Source organism: Echinops telfairi, unplaced genomic scaffold, assembly GCF_000313985.2.
Source record: "Echinops telfairi isolate 266 unplaced genomic scaffold, ASM31398v2 ScPeMD7_2010;HRSCAF=2546, whole genome shotgun sequence".
NCBI classification, from domain to species: Eukaryota; Metazoa; Chordata; class Mammalia; order Afrosoricida; family Tenrecidae; genus Echinops; species Echinops telfairi.
In genome coordinates this window covers 23972795-23985919 of record NW_022105908.1, presented here as the reverse complement: position 1 = coordinate 23985919, position 13125 = coordinate 23972795, and the positions used below count along the sequence as shown (strand labels likewise).

At 39.7% G+C, this 13125-nt stretch overlaps 1 protein-coding gene and 1 pseudogene across 1 annotated transcript in view; one reads left to right on the top strand and one right to left on the bottom strand.

Moving 5' to 3' along the window:
* UBE2G1 (ubiquitin conjugating enzyme E2 G1) overlaps positions 1 to 13125 on the bottom strand; it is a 107197-nt gene that overhangs the window by 43926 nt on the left and 50146 nt on the right. The gene's annotated exons all lie outside the window — the stretch shown is intronic.
* Positions 524 to 859, top strand: LOC115870568 (annotated as a pseudogene).

Below are 13125 nucleotides of genomic sequence, written 5' to 3'. Positions count from 1 at the left end.
TGCGCACCTCCCTCGTTTTTTTCCACCTCTTCCTTTCATGTCCCTCTTCATTCTCGGAAACAAAAAGAAGTCACAGGGATCGAAGTCAGGTGAGTAAGGTGTATGAGGCAAAAGAGGTGTGCTGTTGTGTTTTGTTTTGCCAAAAACTGGCACACTGAGATGGCTGCGTGAGCAGGTGCATTGTCATAGCGGCAAAACCAGTCCCCTCATCGGCCTTTTTTGGTTGTACACAATCTTTGCAGAGCTTCTAAACAGAAAGCTTGATTGCTAGTATGACCTGCTAAAATGAACTCCAAATGCACTACTAGATACCATTTTCATCCTTTTGGGAAGATAATGGACGAGGTTTGTCGTTTCAAAAGAGAAAACCACTCGTACACTTTAATTTTTCCCATAGCGCTGTCGTTGGAGACATCAACCATTTCTGCAGCACTTTTCCCAAGAAGGAAACAAAATTTCACAGCCACATGCTGTTCTCTTACATCAGCCATCGTTCTCTGGCCTGGGATTAGTTTGCAGCAAGATGGCCAAACACACCAAGAAGGTCGGGATTGTGGGCAAATAAGGGACCCACTACGGTGCCTCCCTCAGGAAAATGGTGAAGAAAACTGAAATCAGCCAACATGCCAAGTACACTTGCTCCTTCTATGGCAAAACCAAAATGAAGAGACGGGCTGTGGGCATCTGGCACTGCGGTTCCTGCATGAAGACAGTAGCTGGTGGAGCCTGGACCTACAGTACCACCTCTGCTGTCACAGTAAAGTCTGCCATCAGAAGACGGAAGGAACTGAAAGACCAGCAGAAGTTCCACTACCTGAAACCTCTCTGGCCTGTAATAAATGGGTTAATTTATGTTTAAAAAAAAAAATCGGCCATCACAAAACACAAGATTTGAGTGAAACTACTTTTACCAAAAAATTTGCTGTGACCAAAAGAACCTTCCCAGGCAATACCACTGGGTGCACTAACTCTGAGTGAGTTACTGGATGCTCGCCTAGTGGGGAAAATGCATACTACGAAAGCTCTGCTCCCTCCACCCAGTGCAATTCCGGTTTGAGGGTACCCTCTTGTAAACCACAACCTATTTTAAGCCCATGTATTCTTTAGGAATAAATCTGACAAAAGCAAGATATGTGGGACATCAGTTACCTACTTAATACATTTCTATCACAAAAGAGAATGTAGGCCACAGCTTTGGACACAGAGCATGGTGTATTATCAATCAAATCTGGGTGTGAATCTTGATTCTCTCACTATCTCTTCATCTTAAGCCATTTTTCCTTTAGTCTCATTTTCCTCATTAGTAAAGTTTAGGTATTATAAAATCCAGGGCAATGTTTTCAAGATATACAGGAGATTCTGTCTACGTAAAAGACTCTCCCGTAAGCAAACAAACTCACTGCCATCAAGTCATTTTCAACCCATCCAAGTGACCCTATAAAGACAGAGAAGATCTTGCTCCTTGGGGTCCCAGGACTCTAAGTCTTATCATATAGAATTAGGACGGAGGTAGTCCCAGCATTCTCCTGCAGAGAAGCTGGTGGGGAGGAGGGGGGTGAAGCACTTTCTTAGAATAAAATAAATGTTGTCCATTTTCTTCTTTTGAAGTTAAGCATTAAAAAAAATCAGTCATAAAGCATCAAGGCAATTCCAACTCATAGCACCCACACATGCTATATACCTTCCAGATACAAATTTGTATCAGAATAGATGCTTTGTCTTTCTCCCGTGGAGGAGCTGGTAGGTTTGAGCAGTCAGCTTTGCAGTTAGCAGCTCAATGCCTACCCCACCTGCACCTCCAGGGCTCACTGAACTACAAGATATAAAAGGGATGTAGCCAATGTTCTTAAATACTTCTTATGGGAAATATTTGGTATATTCACACCCTCCAACGATATTTGATTCTAGCAGGACTTGCTGAACAAGGTTCCCAACCCTGAGCCAAGGAAGGGAGTTCTAGCTTGTGGAGAAGGTGTGCTATAAAAGCCCTCGAGCTACCAACAGCCACAGTGGCGAGAGATCTAAAGGAGAGTGCAGAAACGAGAGGACGATGCCAGCATGAAAAATAAGCAAAAGTAGGCAACAGGAAGAACATCTTAATGAAATTCCTGAGGTTTTGTTGTTGTTGCTTATTTATTTTTATACCTGGTGCCACTCCTGTCCTTCCCTTCCATAACTTTAGTCACGAATCAAATTTCCTTGTTTCAAAAACCCAATCTGGATTCTAGTTCAATTTATTTTTAATGTTCAACTTTTTAAAAAATCATTTTATTGGGGGGTTGTTTGTACAACTCATCACAATCCATCCTTACACCCATCGTGTCAAGCACATTTGTACATTTGCTGCCATCATTCTCAAAACTTGAGCCCTTGATAATTTTTTATCCCTCATTTTCCCCTCCTTCCCTCATGAACCCTTGATAATTTATAAAAAAATTTTTTCATGTCTTATCCTGTCCAACATCTCCCTTCACCTGTTGTCTGTCCCCCAGGGAAACGGCTATATGTAGATCCTTGTCATCGGTTCCCTCTTTCTCCCCCACCTTCCCTTTCCCCTCCTGGTAAGGCTACTCTCATTATTAATGCTGAGTCTAGTTCAATTGTAATCCATTCCTAATGTAACAGTGCAACCATCTCCATTCAAAGTTTCCATCATGAAACTTACATTTCAATTGGTCTGTAATTTCTCTTCTAATACTGTACAGCAATGGTTCTCATCATAGCAGAGATAAATGGGGTTTTCACTCAGAGATATGAAGTTATAACTATCGGGGGAGGGAGATTGAGAGAGAGTGGGGGAAAGGATATTATGCCTACTGTGGGCAAACTTTGTTTACTGCTTTATTTCATCCTGATTTTCTTAAATGCTGGTCAATTTAAATTCCTTGCATATAAACCTTTCGGCCATAAGTTTCCTTTTACTTGCTATATAGGTGTTCTTATCTCCTTATCTACTTAATTATAGGCATAAAACTAAGTCTCCTTCACAAACCAATACACAGAGGTGCTTTGTTCTTCTACACTCATTTACCTGCTCTCATGGGTTCAAGACCCTCAAAGGAAAGTACCTTCTCCTTGCCATCTCTTGTGCTATCAGCACTTGCATGAATACCTGATACTCAAATTCTGCTAGCACAATGTGGAGAAGCTACTTCATGTCGTCTTTGCCTTGGTTCTCTGGAAAAACAGATCCAGAGCTTTTCCCTTAAACCCTAAGGAGTCCCTGTGCCCTGATTTTTCAACCCACAGGGTTAGTTACTTTTGTCCAACTTCATAAGACATGTTCTGGGTAAATTGTAAACTTGTTACTGCTACTTTATATCTACAGCCAGTACCTGCCCAGTACACTGCAGGGATGGTCAATGAACTCTCTGTGGCCTACACAGAGAAAATGGGTCAGTTTGTGGAACTGCTGGGAGTGTCATGCCTTAGAATTACAGAGGGATTGGTATTGAAGCAGTGAACTTCAGAGATTTGTCAAGTAGAAGGAAGGAGGGAAGCTCTTAAAAGAGCTACAAAACCGATCAAGGACAGTAACACTGGCCCCATTGTTGCAGCTAGGTTTGTCCATCTGTCTTGGTCCAAGAGTCTTCCTCCTCTCTTTCTCTGACCTTCGACTTTACCAAGCACGATGCCCTCTCCAGAAACTAGTCTCTCCTGGTAACATGTCCAAAGAATGTGAGATGAAGTCTCATATCCTTCTTCCTAAGGTACATTCTAGATGTTCTTCTTCAAAGACAAATTTGCTTGAGCTCTGGTAATCCAAAGTAATTTCAGTATTATTTGCCAATGCTGTGAGTTAAGTGCATCAATTTTTCTCCTGTCCAGTTTTCACATGTATATAAAGTGACATCATGGCTTGGGCCAGCTGCACCTTAATCCTCACGATGATATATTTTGCTCTTTAATATTTTAAAGAGGTCTTTGCAACAGATCTGAGCAATACAAAACAGTTTTTGATTTAACTGCTGTCTCCTTGAGCACTGGCTAGGACCTAAGTAAAATGAAATTAATCTTGTAGGTGTTGGTTATTACTAAGTGGTATGACATTTTCAACCCTAACATAAGCACATAAATATGATAAACAGGGAAAAGACAAACTATGAAGGATTTCATCTTGCTTGTGTCTACTATCAACAGTCAAATCTGCTGCTAAGACCTATTTAAAGTGTTAAAGGGTAAAGATGCCACTTTGAAGACTAAGGTGCACCTGACCCAACCCATGAGAAAGCTGGGCAATAAACAAGACCCATTTTCTATGCTAACTGATGGTTTGGTTCAACTACACATCAGTTACTTTAAAAGGATGAAAGAAAACATCACAAAGAAATCAAATGCAGTAGCTTATGTCATAAAATGACGTTTAGGATGACACTCTCATTAACTATTCATGTCACACTCTCTTCCTATCGGAGTCTATTTCCCCCAAAATTTCCTTGATATGATCCCTACTATGTTGTGAGATAAGCGCTGTGCCCTTAACCACAAGTGCGGCAGTTCAGACCAACCAGGGGATGAACCATGAGATTTACAGTCTTAGGAAACTCTATGTAAAGCCACTATTAATTGGAATCAACTTGATGGCAGTAAGTGGCGTTTAGTACTTGAAGCCAAATGCACCTGAGTCATTTACGTAAGTCAATATGTATAGTCAATTATCACATTACATAACTTTTGATATTTGAAATACTATAAACACCAATCGAATTCTTAAAACACCAATCATAAATAAAACTCACATAAAATATATTAAGGCAAAAATTGTCTTATTAAAATACCTTGCTGTGTGGCTTAATTCTTTCCTTAAAAATAAGCTATGTTAGACTATCATCAATCTAAACCAGTTTACAATGAAAAATTCTTAAGCTACCCAGAACAAAACCACACCCACAGTGAATTTGGCGGGGGGTGTTTGCATGGAGTGGCGACCCAATGCTCATCTGTAGACAATTGGACATCCCCTCACAGAGGGGTCACGGAAGAAATGAGCCGGTCAGGGTGCAGTATAGCACTGATAAAACACACAACTTTCCTCTAGTTCTTTGGTGCTTTCTTCACCCCACTACCATGACCTCAATTCTACCTTACAAATCGGATTAGACTAGAGCATGCACACTACTACAGGTAAGAGCCCAACACAGAGAATCCAGGACAGATAAACCCCTCAGGGTCAAGAATGATAGTAGAGATACCAGGAAGATTAGGGGAGGATGGGAGGAAAAGGGGGAATTTGTCACAAGGCTCAACGTAGAACCCCCAGGGGGACAAATAACAGAAAAGTGGGTGAGGGGATACGGAGGATGATGTAAGATATAGAGCGGGTGGGGGCGGGAGGAGGAAGAAATGGGGAGCTGATATCAGGGGCTCGAGTGGGAAGAGCATGCTTTGAAAATGATGATGGCAGCATATGTGCAAATGTACTTGACATACTGGATGAATGTATGTATTGTGATGAGATGTAAGAATCTCCAATAAAAGTTTTTTGTTTGTTTTTTTTAATTCTGGAGCCTTGACATTCATTATCAATCTATATCCCCCAAGCAGGAAGTCCTTTCAATCTTCCTTATTAATGAATACTTTAAAAAGTGTTTATATCCATTTAAAATAAAACCCAACATTTAAAATATTGTGCACATTTACTAAATTTTATCTAGTGGGTTCATTATTTACAGTTGTTTAATATGTAACAAGTTATTTTATATTCAAGTCTGGCAGGCAAAAATAGAACTCACTTCTACTTTAATTAGAAGTTGAACTTTCTTATATGCTAATTGAAAATTAAATCACATGCTATTCTTGTTTGTATTTTTTTCAGTCATTTTATTTATTAAATAAGATTATAAATAGTCTATAAGCATTATATTCAGGGACTTAATTTAGCTCTTAACTAAAAGTTATACTTTTAGTTGATTATTCTGGTTTGTTAAACCAGGCGATCACAGTGACAGCAAGTAACTTGTTTTCTTCATTTCTACTATTTACATACTTTCCCTTTTTCTCTCATTTTCCTTCACTAGCTAGTACGTCACACATATACGCAAAAAATACAAACAGCAGCAGTGATGTAAAATGAAGAAATCTGTTTCCACAAGTGAAGATTTTATAATACATACTGGGATAGAACCAGATTACTGTACTCTCTGTAAGAATTTGATAGGAGGGCAAAATGAGACTTAGAACTAGAAGCTTTGTAACTTTTATAACAAAGTAATTAAAACAATGTAGAATACATACCAGAATGAAGACATGAATAGAAGATGCTAGACAAGAACAGAATCTTTGGGAATTTACAGAATTATGAGGAGGCAGGGCACATGGAGAAGAAGTGAAGAAGTCCAAAACTTATATCACATTATTTATCAAAATTACTTTTGGGTAAATACCAAAATAACTTAGTGTTATCTTTTTCTATTCTTCGGCTAGATTAAGCATGACATGAACTTCAAAGTCATGTTAAGTCAGATAAAGAATGATCTAAACAGCAAGTCTTTTCTATTCTAGTCCAAGATGTCTCACAAATAAGGAAGTTAAGAGATATGATTATGTGGAAGTATATGTAAGATACTGCTAGTAATTTATTTTCAAATATACCTCCACTGCATTAGTAAAACCCCTCCTCAAGCCTTTCCTTAAAGTGGCACGTAAATATTGCTTCCCTAAATTTAATTACGATGCACATTATTTGTATGAGTATTTTCTCATAGTAACGTGAAGAAGAGAATCCTGCCAACTGGTCAAAAATTGTAAATGCGATGATGTATACAATAGGAGGTAAGTACTAAGGTAACCATCGTACTGCTACTAGGTTTCAAATTCATACGAGCACACGCTTATTTTAAACACAGGTGTTGACATATGTCTCTGCAATCTGTGGATGGCTACAGACAACTTTTCTCAAGAATACATTTCTCTTATATCCATAAGCCTTCTCTCCAAAGGGGCACTTTTTGTGTCTTGGGAAAAAATTTTGAGGGCAGGGTTCCTGTCAAGCTTTTAACAAAACTCCAAGTGTTCGTCCAAATTATTGAAACTTCACAACAACAGTCTTTCAATGAATCAAATGTTTAAGGCAGCGGGGTTCTCAACCTGTGGGTCGCAACTCCTTTGGGGGTCGAACAACCCGTTCATAGGGGTCATTCAATTCATAACAGTAGCAAAATTACAGTTATGAAGTAGCAACAAAAATAATTTTATGGTTAGGGGTCACCACAACGTGAGGAACTGTATTAAAGGGTTGTGGCATTAGGAAGGTTGAGAACCACTGTTTTAAGGAAAGCTAAGAGGACCTCCAAAGTGAGTCATGAGAAGGAAGACTGTTAACTTCAATGAATGAAGAAACTGTGGCTTTAAGTCTAGAAACTGATGGAAGACAAGAGTTACCACTGATATGACAACTTATGCTATCGCATAGTTCAACATTTTAAGTAAATTAAGGTTCTGATTCTTTGGGTGCAAAAAGCATTGCTAGCTCAAATAGATGATCTTTCTATCAATCTTTTATGTAAAATCAAAGATAATGAAGTTAATTTCATGGAACAAATCATAACCAGGTGTAAACAAGGTTCAGTCAAAACCACTGCGTCCTAGGAAATCTTCTGGGCCAGTTAAATTCCTCTAAACTGGGAAGTCAGCTCAGAAGGCTAGGCAACTGTTTGGGGGACACCAAAGGAGGTCATATCTTCATAGATTTTCTTTTAGGATAAAGGATGATCACAAAGGCTTATTAAGGAAGAAGTGTTATAAAAATTGAAAGCCACATTGGTGAGGAAAAGACCAGGAAAATTACACCAGGAGAATTTTCCCCCTATGACAATGCACTTACTTATCTTTTGAGGGTATGAACTTTGGTTGGAAAACCTTGTCCTATCTAATCTACTGTCAACCCTTCAGATTTCTTTACCTAAAACTCAAGAATCCTTAAAAGGAACACAATTTGAGCCCCTCGAGAATGTCAAAACTGCCCCTTGACAACGAGGATGGAAGACTCCTGAACTCTCAAAGGAAAGGTTAGAGATGTAAGCACTAGCTTCAGAAGTGTACAGACCTAGTTGGAATATACGTCTGGAAACAACTGCTGTACATTTTTGTTTTTGATAAAGGTTCTATGATTTTTATAGCAATATTTCTGACTTGTTCTGTTGTGTATTATTGTGGTCATCTTCCCCCTTAATAAGTAAAATTGGGGGGGGGGCCAGTAAAACTGACTCCTATGAAAATGAGATGACCTGTGTAAGTACAGATAAGCAAAAGTAAGGGGCCTACTAAAGCATATACAAGAAAAAGTTGAAAGTTACAGTGATTAAGAGAATGGAACCAAAATACAAGAATTAAAACTGTGAGCATATCCCACATAATACTGAGTCTGTGGCAGAAAAATTTAAATGATGAAGGTAATATTGATTACTTGGGATGACATAGTGTAGTCCTGAAAACCAGAGAAATACTTTGCACAATAAATTTGTAAGTATAATTAACATGGGATAGCACTGAGAGCTAGCTCGGTCCAATAATAGATGTTTAATATTTTTCTAAATTTTGGACAAAGAGGAGCATTTGATGTCGAAGTTGAGTTTCAAAAGAGCAAGCCTTGAAATGTTTGAGGGTTTAAGAACAGTACAAGAAAGCATATATTCGATGTCATTGGTAACACAGTGAGTGCTGATAGTGAAACCACAACAAAATTTTCCTAGTAAGTTCCAGAAAACTTTTAACAAAGTTGGTAATATTGAAAAGCAAATTCATACTCTTGATGAAAAACAACTTTTCTGGAAATAAAAGCATCTTATATTTACCTTCACAAAAGAAAAAAAAAGGCCAACACTGCTTTTATATGGAAAGACTAAAAGAGACGTTAAAATAAAGCCTGTGTTGGCTTAGAATAAAAATCTTATGATACTTAAGATAATGTTACAGAGTACATTGCCTTTTATGTGGGGTTCAAATAGAATTGGCTGGGTAAAGAATTATTCATTCCATTATTAGATGAGAAGTTACACATGCCACCAAAGAATATACATACAACCAGGAGAAAACAAGTTCATTTAACAAAGTGAATGTTTCCAGCATACTCCCAGTGTGAATAAATGAGGTAGTTTTTCCATCTCTTAGTAGCCTATTACCATTGAGTTGATTCTTACACATAGTGCCCCTGTAAGACAGTGTGAAACTACTGTATCAGGTTTTTCAAGACTGTAAGTCTACACCACTACTGATGTGTCAGTTGAGCTGTAAGTTAAAATCACGGGTTAGAACGAGGCAAGGGGTGAAATCTTCACATGCAAGCTCAAGATGAAACTGAAGAAAATAATAACAAATCCAGAACCAAGGTACAACCTTGAGTAGATATCATCTGAATTTAGAGACCATCAAGAATAGAATTAACGCACTGAACTCTTATCACCAAAGACCTGACAAGTTGTGGAATGCCATCAAGGGCAGTATACATCAAGAAAGGAAAAGGTTGTTAAAAAGACAAAAAGAGGACTTCAGGGAAGATGGCAACTGAGTAACACATACCAGAGGGACTCCACAGAAATCAGCCCAGGAGAGTTACTAAGAGAGAAATTGAACACTGCTGGTTCCCAGAAGGAGCATCATAAAGATAAGTAGGCACAGATCCACGAGGTTTTATGGGGCTGGGGGCTTTTGGCTTACCACAGTGGAGGCCAGCGAGGATATGACCTTAGCCCTGCCACTGTCTCAGCTGGAGCAGCACATCTTACCGCCAACTCCAGGCAGGGATTAAACCCTTGCAGCCACTAAGGGTGATTGGAGCTCAGTTATATTGTTACTTTTATTTCCCTCTATTCTCTCTATTCCCCCCCCCTCCCCCGCCCAATCTCAGTGGGCTTAGTTGTTGTTGTTTTTTCCTCTTTGTCTCTTCCATATTCTTTCACACTCCACTGCTGACCTCCAAACCACTCCCCTCAGCCTACGGCATTTACATCTGCCCCCCCCTCAGTTAGGTGAGCTCTACCCTGTGTAGCTAACCCTAGGTTAGGGAAAGCCCAGCTATAGGACCTCCACCAGGGCACACTCCACCCAACTTCTTACTGGGGAATTCCTGCCTGTGTGCCTGGTGGAGCTCCCATTTTTCCTCTATTGTCCCACGTGTCTGAGGGAACTTCCTCCCACCTACCTTAGTGTCTCACGCAGCCTAAGGCAGCTCTGCCAACACTTGCCAATGTTCCAAGCTGCTGCAGGAACCTCTGCAGTGATGTACCTGGCCAGGGCAATTTCGCCCACCATAGTGTTCAACACCAAAGCAGGCAACCCACCAGCCTTCTGGGGCACGCCCCTGAGAGGGAAGCCACAGAAGGACAAAGTGGTAGGTTAATTCCATAGTGAAATTCCTCTCGAAGAAGCATTCCTACAAGTCTCCCAGAGAGAGCCAGTGCTCTTTGACTCCCTGGAAAATGGCACCTGGCTCCTCAAACGAAATGCAACTCAAACAGCAATCAGCCCCAATGACCTCAATGAAAAAAAACAGGAGAAACAAAAGGCAATGGCAGAAGATGACCTGAACCTAACGACATGCATAGAAGAAGCAGACATTGATCTGCCACAGAAAGAAATTTTCAGAATGCTGCTTGGAGTCATACAGGATATGAAGGAAACAATACAAAAAAAGGATGAAATGATAGAGGAGATAAGGTCCATACACCAAAGGGAAATACAAGAGTATACGGAGGAGATGACAAAAACAAGTAGCAGACTCACAGACCTCGAGAATCGACTGGAGGAAGCAGAGAACTGCACCAGTGATTGGAGGACAGCCAAGCAGACTTTAACAAATGCAAATAAAAATGTAATAGAATCATCAGAGAAGCTGAAGAATACCTAAGAGCCATGTGTGATGCTATGAAGAGGCACAACATCAGAATAATTGGATTACCAAAGGAAGACACAACAAAGAAGTCATCTACAACAATTGTGAGAGAACTCTTGAGAGGAAAACTTCCCCAGCTTAATGAAGGAAAACCAGGCAACCATTCAGGAGGCGGATAGAACACCAGCTGGATTGAATCCCAAGGAGAAGTCACCAAGGAACATACTGTGTTTCCCCAAAAGTAAGACATCCCCTGAAAATAAGACCTACTTAGTTTTGCCTCTCGCTGAAATATAAGGCGTCCCCCCAAAATAAGACCTCCTGAAGCTACCGTTAACTCTGGACTCTGAACCGTAGAAGCGGGCGCCGCCCGTGAAGCTCACTAGTGGCCACAGTGCAGCCGGAGCAGACAGGAAGTGCGAGGTCTCTTTTAATAAAACAATAAATGTGTACCATATTCTTCTTCATGGAAAAATAAGATATACCCTGACCTAGCGCATCTTTGGGAGCAAAAATTAATATAAGACACTGTCTTATATTTGGGGGAAACAGGGTAAGAGTTAAACTATCCAACTTTGAAGAAAAGGAGAAAATTATGAGAGCAGCTAGGGAAAAACAAGCAATCACATATAAAGGTTCCCAAATATGAATATGCTCAGAGCTATCAGCAGAAACTATGAAGATGAGGACAGAGTAACATATTCCAAAAATTGAAGGAAAACAACAAAAACCCAAGAATACTCTATAGAGGAAAATTATCAATTAAGATAGATAGAGGAATAAGAGTCTTCCGAGACAAGGAAAAACTCAAAGAATATGTCAGAAGAAACCCAGCCCTACAAAAGATCCTTGCCGCATAGTAGGGGCAAAAGAACAACACTCACCAAGAATAAATAAGAGACCGCTACATAGAACAACCTCACCCAGAGTGCACCAAAGAGAAAACAGACCCCAAGATAGCATTGACATAAGGATGGAAGGAAGTCAAGAATGAGCCACACACACATGCACAACACACTAATAAGAAAGGAAGGTAGGAAAACACCCAAAACAAGAGGTGTAAGATGACATCACAGAGTCCTCAGATGGAGATAATAACCCTGAATATCAATAGACTGAAGGCACGCATTAAAAGACTGAGGCTAGCAGACTGGCTTAGAAAACAAAACCCATCAATCTGCTGCCTACAGAAGACACATCTCAAGGCTACAGACAAAAATAGGCTGAGAATCAAAAGATGGAGAAAGTCATACCAAGCAAAGAGCAATTCAAAAAAAGCAAGGATTGCAATCCTAATCTCAGATAAAATGGACCTTAAAGTGCAAACCATAAAGAGATGAGGGACACTATATAATGCTCAAGGGAACGGTAGACAATGAACCACTACGCATTGTAAACATATATTCCCGGATGAGAGACGCACTGAATGCATCAAGCAAACAATCCAAAAGATGAAAAAAGAAATCACGGCCTCAACAATTATATTGGGGGACTTCGATTCACCGCTCTCTGAGAAAGATAAGATCACAGGGAAAGAAATTCAACCAGGAGGCTAGAGATGTAAATACTACAATTGGACAATCTGACCTTATATTTAATTTTTCATCCAAATACAAACAAATTCACATTCTTTTCAAGCCTGCATGGCAAATATTCGAAGATAGGCCACATGCTGGGGCATAAGGAAAATCTACATAAATTTAAGCACATTGATATCATACAGACCTCTCTGTCTGACCACTGTGCCATAAAGCTGGAAATCAACAAAAGGAAGATGAAGAAAACAAGAGCACACAATTGGAAGATGGATAACTCTATTGCAAAAGGCGTGCATACTGGCACAGATCAGAGACGAAATTACAAAACTTCTAGAAACCAAGGAGAATGAGAAAACGACATACCAAAACTAATGGGACACAGCAAAGGCAGCTATCAGAGGAAGTTTCATAGCAATACATGCACACCTGAAAAAGGAAGAAAGATTCATGATTGATATACGGGCACAAAATTTACAACTAGAGCAGAGTCAGGAGGATCATCCCACCAATAGCAAATGAAAAGAAATAATAAAAATCAAGGCTGAGATTCAGGAGAGGGAAATTATGAAAACTATGGGGGGGGGGATTATGCTGTTAAAAGCTGGTACTTTGAAAGGATAAACAGAAATCCACAGACCGCTGGCAAGCCTAAGTCAAGAATGGAAGGAACAAAATTCAATAGCAAGAATGAGGAATGAAAGAGGGGACATGACAACAGACCCCAATGAAATCAAAAGGATAATTACACAGTACTATGAA